This window comes from Dermacentor silvarum, chromosome 10, assembly GCF_013339745.2.
Source record: "Dermacentor silvarum isolate Dsil-2018 chromosome 10, BIME_Dsil_1.4, whole genome shotgun sequence".
Taxonomy (NCBI): domain Eukaryota; kingdom Metazoa; phylum Arthropoda; class Arachnida; order Ixodida; family Ixodidae; genus Dermacentor; species Dermacentor silvarum.
Window position 1 is genome coordinate 57,850,734 of NC_051163.1, and position 11,571 is coordinate 57,862,304.

An 11,571-nucleotide genomic window follows, 5' to 3' on the forward strand; every position below is an offset into this window, starting at 1 on the left:
CCACCGGTTATCCATCCTACGTATTACATGGCCCGCCCAGCTCTATTTATTTCTCTTAATGCCAGTTAGAATATTTGCTATCCGCGTTTGTTCTCTGATCCACACCGCTGTCTTCTCGTCTCTTAACGTTAGGCCTAACATTTTTCATTCCATCGCTCTTTGTGCGGTCCTTAACTTAATTGTTCTCGAGCTTCTTTGTTAATCTCCAAGTTTCTGCCCCATATGTTAGCACCGGTAGAATGCAATGATTGTACGCTTTTCTTTTCAACGACAGTGGTAAGATCCCAGTCAGGATTTGACAATGCCTGCCATATGCACTCCAACCCAATTTTATTCTTCTGTAAATTTCTTTCTCATGATCACGAGACCCTGTGAGTAATTGACCTAGATAAACGTACTGTTTTACAGACTGTAGAGGCTGACTGGTGATCCTGAATTCTTGTTCCCTTGCCAGGCTATTGAACATTATCTTTGTCTTCTGCATATTTATCTTCAACCCCACTCTTACACTTTGTCGGTTAGGGTCCTCAATCATTTGTTGCAATTCGTCCCCATTGTTGCTGAATATGACAATGTCATCTGCAAAACAAAGGTTGCCGAGATATTCGCCGTTGATTCTCACTCCTAAGCCTTCCCATTCTAAGAGCTCGAATACTTCGTCTAAGCATGCAGTGAATAGCATTGGAGAGATTGTGTCTCCTTGCCTGGACCCCGTTCTTGATAGGTAACTTTCTACTTTTCTTGTGGAGAACCAAGAGGATGTGTAGCAGGACAGCAAACAGTCACTCTGGCTGGTGCTCTTCAAAAACTGCACTGGTGCACAAATAGCTTTTTTTCTTTTGCACCATTGAAAGATCTGGCCACGGTTCCCAGTACTCTAAGTATTCTTAAAATGCTCTGGAGTCCAACTGGTTTATCGAAGTCTGGAGAGAGAGGTGCCGAACGTCGCATCGAGGGCAAGTGCGCAATGGTTTTCAGGATGTGGTGAAAAAATGAACTGCCCAAAGACTCTCACATCACTCTGGGCAACGCCTTCTCGGACTACACTTCCAACTTGCAGCTCCTCCTCTCCACCTACCCTTTCTCATCTTGGAACTGACAGTGCCTCCTCCATGCTGACCATGTCAGCAGTATAAAGCAACTGGCTTCCTTAGTAACCGTTGCCATTTGATGGAAACCAGGAAAACAAAGCCCAAAATTAAAGGGGACTTCTACCACAAATTTTGCGATGCATTTCAGGGTTTCTAGACTGCTTATGAAGAGCCCCTCACCAGGTTAGGGCATTGCAAACTGACAAGTGCTGTGAATAGATCCATTACTTTCAAAGCAGTCGCCGGAGTCAGTGTGTCTAGCGGGTTGTCATTTTCCCTAGACAACGAGACGTTGGCATCATGTTGACAACAGCAGCTGCGGCGCAGCCGCCGTATCTTGAAAGCAATCTGCAACGTGTACAAAGTGCGCGCCCGCGCGGGCCTCATCTTCAAAGCGATCTGGGCAAAGTGCAACTAGTGCCAGTAGAGTCATGTGCGCTGTGCTTTCGACATTTAGTTCGCGTTAAAGCGAGAGACGGCACGGAGGTCAATTCGCTCGTTGCTATGGCCGCGCCTTCTCACTCCAGCGTGTTTACACCAAGTTTCCGTGGTCATCCAGCGAGATGTGTTCATGTTTACCTGTGCGCACTTGACATCGTGCTTGGTAATTTAGTTAGTAAGTGAATGTTTACAAGTTTATACGGTCGATAAATCTACTATCCTTAGTTCGTATAGCTGTCTACTAATCTGCTATCGCAATCGATGCTTCGCCTTTCATGCGAAACTGCAAAATTTTTTCATTCCACTTTCTGCCTCGGCGATCATATGTGCCTTCTCCTCGAGAGAGAGAAATTTACGCTTCTTCGTTGGCGTAGCCATTTCGACCGGACACACACAGCACAGAAAACGGCAGCGATTGTGGTGATCCTGTGCAGTCCCACGCAGGCGCGTGATGACCACGCGTAGCTATGAATTGAAGTGGCGTAAATCGGTACTTTGAATTTGATTTCGTTCGCGAAAACGATCGTCACAGCTTTGGAAGGGCCTTGTAATTTGACTACTCGGCAGTTCCAATTTCAATTCAGTCCCAGTTTCATTCTCGAAAAGTTCGTTGAAACGGAAATACCGAATAAAATGCCTTCGTTATGAAGAGACCTTTTTTGCATTACTTTCTATGGGCAGCTGACAGGGAATTGGAAAATCTTCGTTGTGGCGGAAGTCTCGTTGTAGCGGCGTTCGTTGTAGGGGGATTCGACTGTATAGCCAATATTTTCAATGGGGCTTGGTGAGGGGCCTCTTTAAAGTGAAGCTTTATTTTTGCCTCTTGCCCCAACTTAGTGGGTTCTAGCTGCTGTGTTGCATGATCAGTCGCAAAAGGTCAAGACTCGAACTATTGATGTTGGCCGTTCAGTAGCGATGGCTGGCAGGAGGTCCTGGTTCAGCACAATTGTTTCGAATGTGTGCTTTGGATGCGTGTGCACACGTTAGCTCGTAGACACAAAGTTTAGCAGCGTTAAGTGACAGTGATGAGCGCCAAGGAGCGCAGCGAACATTTCACCTAAAAACGTGAAACGGAGCAGTGCCGATGTGCAGCGATGGATGGCTTGGACAAAGCTGGGCAGCTTCGATGTGCACTGATGAGACAGCTGTGGAACTAGTCCGTATTGTTTACAAGTGCACACTAGTGATGCAAAGCTATCGGCAAACTGACTGTCAATAGTACAACTATCCATAGTCTAAAAAGGACTATCGATAGAATTGCGATAGTTCGCTGTTGACAGTGTGATCGATAGTTCTCAATACTTGGCTAGTGATAATATGAGAAATTTTACAATAACTGACCATCGGTTACACTCAGTTCATGCAATCGAGAACTTGGTAACGTCACCAAATTTATGTTCTAGTGTTTACATGCAGCACGTCACATGGTTTCACATTATCGATAGTGGGCTCAATAGTACAATTGATATGGATAGTGCTATCAATGGTGTGCTATCAATGGTACTTTCGATAATTTGATAATGAATAAACTATTGGTACGGACAGTGTCGCATCACTAGTACAGACAAGTACTTCTAGACACACCTCATGCAGGTTGAGCTCTGTTTGATGTGTAGTATGTGCAATAGACTCTCGTTTCTGTTGGACATGTCTGCAGTGTTGGAGCGCCACAAGTTTACGTTGAGTAAGATGTTTCTGGTGAAAACGTGTTCAACTTTGTCATCTGAGCTACAGTACTTCCAAACAGCCACTAAACCATGATAGAAAGCTTTGCTTAAACTTATTCGCACAGCTTGTGGAATCTGCAGAAATTTTTCCTTCCTCCATGGGTTCACCCGGGAAGTTTACATGCAAAGGAAAATTACGAAGCACCACTGAAGCAGGACCTCAGCGCCACCATTAAGAGTAGAAGCTGTACCCCTGCTTGGCTTTTACAATGGCCTCATTGCTACGACTTATTGCTATGAACAACTACGCGTAGCTCCAAGCTAGGCCACAAATCAGCTTTTGCCATTCTTGAAAATAAAACTGTACTGTATGATGTGGAAACAAGTTGAGGGTGTAAGCCATAAAGATTTTTGTATTTGTCAATGCCCCACTCACGAGTCGTCGTCTCTGAATGGTTTGAAGCATTTGGCCATGTGCAGCTGTGCTGGTTTAGATTTTATGGAGCATCGCAGATGATGCCAGAACAATATAACAGTGCCCGCCTTTGTGCCAACATTGTTTTACGCATTTAATCATTATGGCCAAGTGTTTTTTTTGTTTTTCTTAATTCTTATATGTGTCACTAGCATTTGTGTTGTGACGGTTGTTTACATAATCAGGACTACAGGTGTACCAAATGAACAGCTTTCCAAAGAATTTTTTTAAAGATTTGTTTTGGTTTTTATGATGTCATGGCGGCCTTTCTGTAGTAGCCATTAAATCTGTAAAAAAAACAAGCTCTGAAATTCTATGCAGCAATTTTAATATTAAAACTGCTTTTTTATTATTTTTTGATATTTTTTTTACCTTGACAGTAGCTTAATTCTCTGAGGGCATTGCAACAAGCCTGAGCCCTGAAGTAGTTTATGTGAAACCTGTGTGTTTGACAGCTTCTGCTCATTTTACCACTGGCGTAAGAATTGTAAGAACATATTTTTTACAAATTTCATTTCATGAGTATTAGTGTGCCTAATTTAGTCCTTACAAAATCTGCTGCAGAAGCCTACTTCCATGCCTTATCAAAAAGGATGTTGCACTTTTCGTGATGTCTATTGCTGCAGCATTATTGCATGAGAATTCATTTAGCTTACATTAGCTTTTCGCCTGTGCCGAGAACCGATATGAGTATATCTGTGATAAGAAATAGGGCTTATGTAGACTATTTCTTCCTAAACACATCTACTGCCAATACTCATGGTTGTATGGCTGTTGATCCTTGCAACTTTTTAAAGTTGTGCCACATTCCAAATGACTGCTCAAATTGGAATAATTTCGAGGCTCTATGGAGCCTCTGGTTGCTTCGGAAGTACAGCCTCCCAGATCTTTATTATCATGCGAGCATTGACCACATGGCGTGTCAGTGCCTTAGACTGAAAAGAGGCAGTATGATCGGTGATAATATGCGCAAATATCTGAAGCACTTTCTAATGTGAGCATCGTCTGCCAGAGTTATCGTCGCAGTGCTGTTTACACAGAAAAACGATATGAGAACACAGTCGAGTGTTCGACAGAAACGCACCTGGCAAAGAAGGAGTATAATTGAAGTAAAACTTACGTTCGCAAAATAAATTAAAAAATAATATCGATTCCATCATAGGGGTCCCATATAGGTCCCTTGTTCGACATGGGCCCCAAAAAGTCTAATCAGTGTTACATATGTATTTTTATTTGGCGAGTATATGTTTTACTTCAACAAGTACTTTACTTTTACAGCGTAGCAGAAGGCGTTCACACTAGAGAGTGCTTTGTGTGCTTGTGCATTTTATCGACAATCTCGCCGCTTGTAGTCAATATAAGGCACTCTCATGACATTGTTAAAAATTGGTGAAGCTGTACCTTCCTGTGGTCACCTTACATGCTTACTCAGACGGAGAAACTCAGGTGCTTAGCGCGAACGCCTAGCATCGCTAATTCTTTTGGGAGACTCAGCACCTGTTTTGTGTTCCTCACTAGTATGTCTCTGTAAACGGTGATTATGCATTGTGCCAAATTGAACCAATGTTTCAAGATACCGTAGCCGTTGGTCCAAACTAGAATCATCGCAAAGGCGACGTTACGTGGAGGTGCACAAAGAACATAGGTACAACCAGGCAGCATGAGCGCAGACTAAGAGCAGACATTTATTTTTAAAATATGAAAATGTACCCAAGACGAAGGAGCCTGAATGGTATAAGATGCAACCTCGCATGCAGCAGAAGAATAATGTACCAAAGAAAGAAAACGATAAGAGAAGCATGAAAATATAGTGTGCTTACACTGCCCAACTTGCGGGCTTCTTTTTTAGAGCGCAGCTCTTAGGCCGTGTGTTCCTGCGGCGAGCGGTGGCCTCGGCGTAACCGAGCGAAGGATGAAAGAGCGAATGCAGGGTTATGAAAGCGGAGAGGACGGTGCAGCGGAACCATGAGGCAGAAAGTAGAGGAGGGTATGGTGAAGGAGGTATGGCCAGAGTAGCGCGCGTCATCTGGGAGGTCTGGCGGCGGCGGCTGCTGCTGCTGTGAAGCGCGTCCAGGTGTCACCCACTCGCTGGCTCTCGCGATCTCCAGATTATGCGAGGCAGTCACGCCACACTTCGCTCGTTTCCAACGTGCCGCACGAGACAGATTGTCCATGCCAGCCAATATATCGCAAAATGAAAACACATATACAGCTGCACTCAAATTTCACATTAGGGAGCATCGTAAATGTCGGTGATTTTTTTAAAAAAAATCTTTTGACATATGCCAGCATTTTGTCACTAATTTTGAGCTATTTGTAATTTGATTATTTCAGAGTAAATGAGAATACTGTAGGTTACAGCCTTCATAGAAACTATGAGGGAGAAAGTGGTTCCAGTGCAACGCAGAAGGTGAGCAGAGGCAGGACATCAAGGCAAGAAACTAGAAGAATTAATTGTTGGGCTAGTTGTCATTGTCGTTTCTTCCCTCGTGAGTTCTCTTTTTGTTTGCGCTAATTGCACAAACTATATGCTTGGTAACAAGGAAGTTCAGCGAATATCGCCAATTAGGCTGTTCCCTTCAAGTTCACAATGATGACACATGGCGTTGGATGTGATGCTTGCCTGACTGACGGAGATAAAGTTTAGCTATGCCGCAAGTGGTTGGCTAGATAGAATGCTCATGCAGTGATTGCTCTTTTGGGCCTCCGCTATAGGCCAACTGCAACAAAATTTCAGGCCGTTTAAAAAGCTTAGATTAAGATAATGTAAGCCTTACGATAAGCCTTTGAGCAAAGCTTTACGCTTGAAACACGAACTGATATATCATGAAAAGCTTGCAAAGATAGACGTTTTTGATACCAAAACTGAAAAAGAAAAGAAAATGCTGCCATTACCACTCACTGGAAAGAACCCAGAACGTTGAGAACCAGCATGGTGCCTTGGCATGAGGTCCGAAATTTTGCAGCGCCAGCGGCATGCTGATAGTTTTAGAGGTCCTGGTCTGCGATTTCTGTCGTATCCTCTAAGCACCAGATGCACATGTCTTCTTAGCTGCTATTTAAAGGCTGTTAAAAAAATGAGACAATTACCGGCCTGCAGCCTTGCCAAAATTACTTCAATAGTATATACTGCTCATTTGTAAAAAATTTGACCAAAGTAAAATATTATTGCAGTTGGCTTTAAGAAGTTTGAGTCATTCCCATTCTCGATCAAATTGATTCTGTGTTGTTGAGCTTTTATTATGTGTCTGTTTGATTCAGTGGCAATTCCTGAAGTAATGCGTGCATGATTTGTTACGGCAGCTGCTTAGATAATCTTTAGGAATTTCTGGACATTTCAATGTGCCCTGCACTGGATCAACAGTTTGGCGCTCATTTACTGTCTGTAGCCATGCATGTATGTGTCGGGTTTTCGACAATTATTGTTTTACTCTGTTTAGTTGAATCTTATTTGATGACTGTCTGAAGGACCACCTCATCTCTCTCTATCTCTCTCTCTCATGTTTTAAGCAGATTGTGAAACTAAACTTGATCTCAACTGGTGCCTGAATGTTAGGGGGATGCGTGTCTGCCGATCACCAATGATGCAGTCACTGCCTGCTCTGTGTGTCACTCGTTATTATACTTTCGACATGGTTTTGTGAAAACTGTACAAGAGTGCGAAGTTGGGCTACTTGATTCAGCATCAAGAAAAACAGCGCAGCAACATGACTGAAGAAAGACAACAGTACACAGGGCCACAGGCACCTTTTTTTTTTCTCGTTCTTTTTTTTCAGTCCTGTTGCTGCACTTCTTTCCTCGGAAGGGTGTGAAAACTATTTTGTAAATAGCAAGTGTTTAGTGGCCCTCTGTAATGAAATATGGCATTTTATAATTCTCTTCTGACTGCTTTATTTACAAAGGCAGAGACAATACTGATCAAGCCATCTACCTTTGTTCACTTGTTCACTTGCACGTGCATCTTTCCAATGTTCCTTTTATTTACTTGGCAAGGGAATTAAAGTGTTTCTTTCAAATGTTATACTTTGTCAGTGTAGTGGAAGAAATGCAATTTTAATTCTACATCTTTGAAATGTACGCATTTGTGCCATTATAATTGTGATTTAAAACCTTGCAGCTATACTGCACAGCTCTGTGTTGGTGAAAGATAACTACAGCCCACTGGTCTTGCTTTAAGTAATACTGGGCTATCAGTAAGCATTGTACATAATTACAGGAGTGTGTGTGTGTGCGTGTCCTCTCAGCTGATTTTCTGTGCCAATGAGCCGGGCAATAAAGTGGATATGCATCTTTTGTGCAGTCAAGCTTGACAACATGGACTTGTGTCTATCTTTATTTCTTTACTGTTACGGAAAACATGTAATCATACCGCAGCCCACTAATTGGTGAAAGTTAATTTTGTTGAAAACCACGATGCAAAAAAAAAAAAAAAAATCTTAGGGACTCGTGAAATGCAGGTAATATCCTAAGTAGGTAACATTGATGATGTCGCAGTTTTGTTACGAATATTGTGTTGTATATTAGATATCACATAAAGTTCAAATGCAGCAATATTCTTTGAGGCGTCCTTTTTGGTAGGATATCTGAAATTAGACAACCGGCAGATGTCCCACAGAGGACAACTGTTTTCACTTTAAAAATATGAATATTCATTAAAGCTGATACAAGGAATCGCGTCTCGGTCTGAACACACATTGTAATGATTTGCGATGACGGAACTGCACCGTCAATACCGTTAAGTAAAAGCAGGGGGGGTTCGTCTACTGCACCAAATCTGACGAGGTTTGTTGCATTTAGAAGAAAAACTTAAAATCTAGTGACTGTTGGTTTCGAATGTTTTATTTAAGTCTTCAATTTTTGTATAAAAAAAATTTGAAAAAATCGCCAATTTTCAGGAAACGAAGCTATCAAGTTTACAACTCTGAAACTCAGCAATGAAAAATGATATCACAATTCTGTGAATTACATCTAATAGTACATCTAAAGCGGACAATATATATATATATATATATATATATATATATATATTACACATGAATCTAAAAACAAAAATTAGTAATATGGAAATGCAGCTTTTGTGGAACCCTTGTACACCGTCTTGTACACTATAAATTATACGTAACATATTCAAGTAAGATATAAATTGACATATCGAATTTGTCCACTTTGAGTGATCTAATGGATGCCGTTTACATAACCGCGATATCTGTTCTTGATGCAGAGCTATTAATTTGTAAACTTCGTGCTTCTATTTTTTTTTTCAAACTTCCGAATTTCTGAAAATTCTTTTAACAAAATTCAGGCCCTAAATATAAATTCTGCTTCTAACAGTCACTAGAATTTAACTTTCTCTCTCAAATGCAACAAATTTCTTGAAAATCGATCCAGGGGTTATCTCAAGAAAACCGTTTCTGTGATCGAAAGGGCGCCGTGTGACCCCTATATTAAAAGTGCTTAATCTGGGTGCGTAGGCAACAAAAATAAATGAAATGTGCTGACACGCGAAGTTAATTCGGAGCCGTACACGTTCGGTCAAATTACCCTGCCTGCCGCATTACCGAACTGACCACACCAAAAAACCGCAACCGAAACCAAAGACTGCCCAAAGTGGCGCCATCGCCATCGCTAGCATGCACATGGCAGCGTTTCTTCGGTTTGTTGTTGTTGCTTGAAAGCGCTTTTCACCTGCGCTTTCTCAAAAGAACACGGCTGTCCCGCGTTGAGGAGATACGAGGCGTCCTGGTGCGCGTTTTTATTTTTTAACGTTTTACCATGTGTGCCATTTTTCTTTTTCTCCACCGGGCTCGAGCTGTGGGGCAAGCAGCCCGTGTTCTTACTCGGCGACGATTAATCGGTTGTGTTTGTAAACATTCAAGCTCTGTCAGCTGCCGTGTGAAGGTAAGTCTTGCAGCCGACGCCGCCGAGGTAAGTGACATCTGCTCCGATGCTTTATGCCGCCGGCGCTAAACAAAGCCAGGTGTGTTCGATCGAGGTCAGCCTTCGGCTAGGGGCCCGGGCCACCTTCGATATTGCTCGGTTTCGCGTCAGACGTCGTCTTGCACGAAATGTTTTTCAGTCGATCGCCGCTTCTTTGTCACGCTGGCTCGCGGACGGGTCGCTTTATTTTGTTGCTCTTTAAACACGGCCCGCTAGAGCAGCTTTTTAAATCCACACCATGCGTGCGATCTCTTTGTGGTCATACTTCGAACATCGGAGCGGATAGCTCTCCGGAATTGAGCCCTCTTCGTGTTTGTGATTACTCGGAGCAGCTTTTCGAGGAAATATCGTTAAAGAGGTCGGTGATTGTAACACTATGTAAGTACGTCTGATGGCTCACACGAGCCGTCAAAACATTCCGCTACGTAAAGTAACGGCTTATCGTTTAAAAGCCCGCGATGCACAATCTCATTAATGGTCGCACTGAACGAAACCGCGCAACGGTTTAAAAGACGATGGTGGACGTTATCACACGCGTCGTGTTTATCTACGCGCAAAGAATTGCTTAGCATTGCCTAGAACTTAGAGTTGCCCAGCATCGCTAAATTCAACTCGACATCTAGAAATAATAAAATGACGGCGTGGACATTTCAGCTGGTGTTTAACAAAAGCGGCCTGACCGTGCGTCAGCCTGTGGATAAATAGTTCAGAGTTTCTTGAAACAACCCATGCCCTGCATCATTGAAACGTTTCCTATTAGCCTTCATGGTTGTTGGATGAAAGACCACGATCGACTGTGCTAGACTGTGTGCTCTAGAATATTAATTCAAGCTTCCAGTTACATAACAGACATCGACCTAGTTGTGCGACTTCATCCTCAACAGACACACTACCAGACGATGCATTCGCCGACTGCGACATTAAACATACTTCCAACACACTGAGCCACATTTTGGCCACAAGATTAACTTGCCTCTAGGTAGAATGTGTCTTCAAACATTGTATGTCTTCAAGTTGTGCCACAGATAACCGCTTGCAACTAAGACAAGCACTATGTTTGTGTTTCTCAGGTCTCTGTTCCAAGATGGAGGTTCATGGGAAAAGGGGCACTTGAAGTGATGAACAACGGCTGAACAAGAGATGCCAGGTTGGAGCAAACATATGGACACGGGGATGTGCCTTTGTGAGATCCCTGACAAATACAAACTCCCTTTTCGAAATGTTAGCTTTAACGTGGGCCATCTCTTGTTTGACCACTGTTCATAAATCACTTCAGGTTTCCAAGGTTTCCAAAATTATGTCGCACTTAATATTATTGCATATTTTCATTGCATGCTCAACTCGTGTTCTTGTCTTCCTCTAGCATGAAACATTGTTGTGTATTTAAACTTTGTTTTCTTGTCTTCTGTACTCTTATCACGTCTTTTAACGAAGTGGATTCACACAAATTACTCCATTTCGCATTTTATTTGCAGGTTGACCAAGCAGCAACGTGCAAAAAAAAACAGTGTTCAACTGTGAAACAAATAATAAGGCCGAACTAAACGCTTAATACTTCTTTCTTGATATAGTGTCAGTACAATATTCACACCTAGGCAGATTTTGTAAAAATGGAAGCTTATAATTACACTATATCGCTTTAATACTTTCATCTCCAGTTCTGTTTGTCTATGTAGTTCTCAAAGTACAATTGAATGTGCTGGTGTAAAATTGATAGGATTGCTAACTACACATTTTATTACTAGCGCAACTGCTGTTACTTCTTCTGGGGTTCTTTTTCTGGTGCCTTCTTGTATCATAATTTTTTCAGTGTGCAATACGAAACACTGCTTCCTTGGTATTAGTTTGCTTGTTACATTACATTTTTTACTTACGAGACTTACTTTGATTTGAAAAACAAATGTTCTATTTTCGTCTTCTCTAATTGCCCCCCCCCCCCTCTCCTTCCTTCCCCAATGTA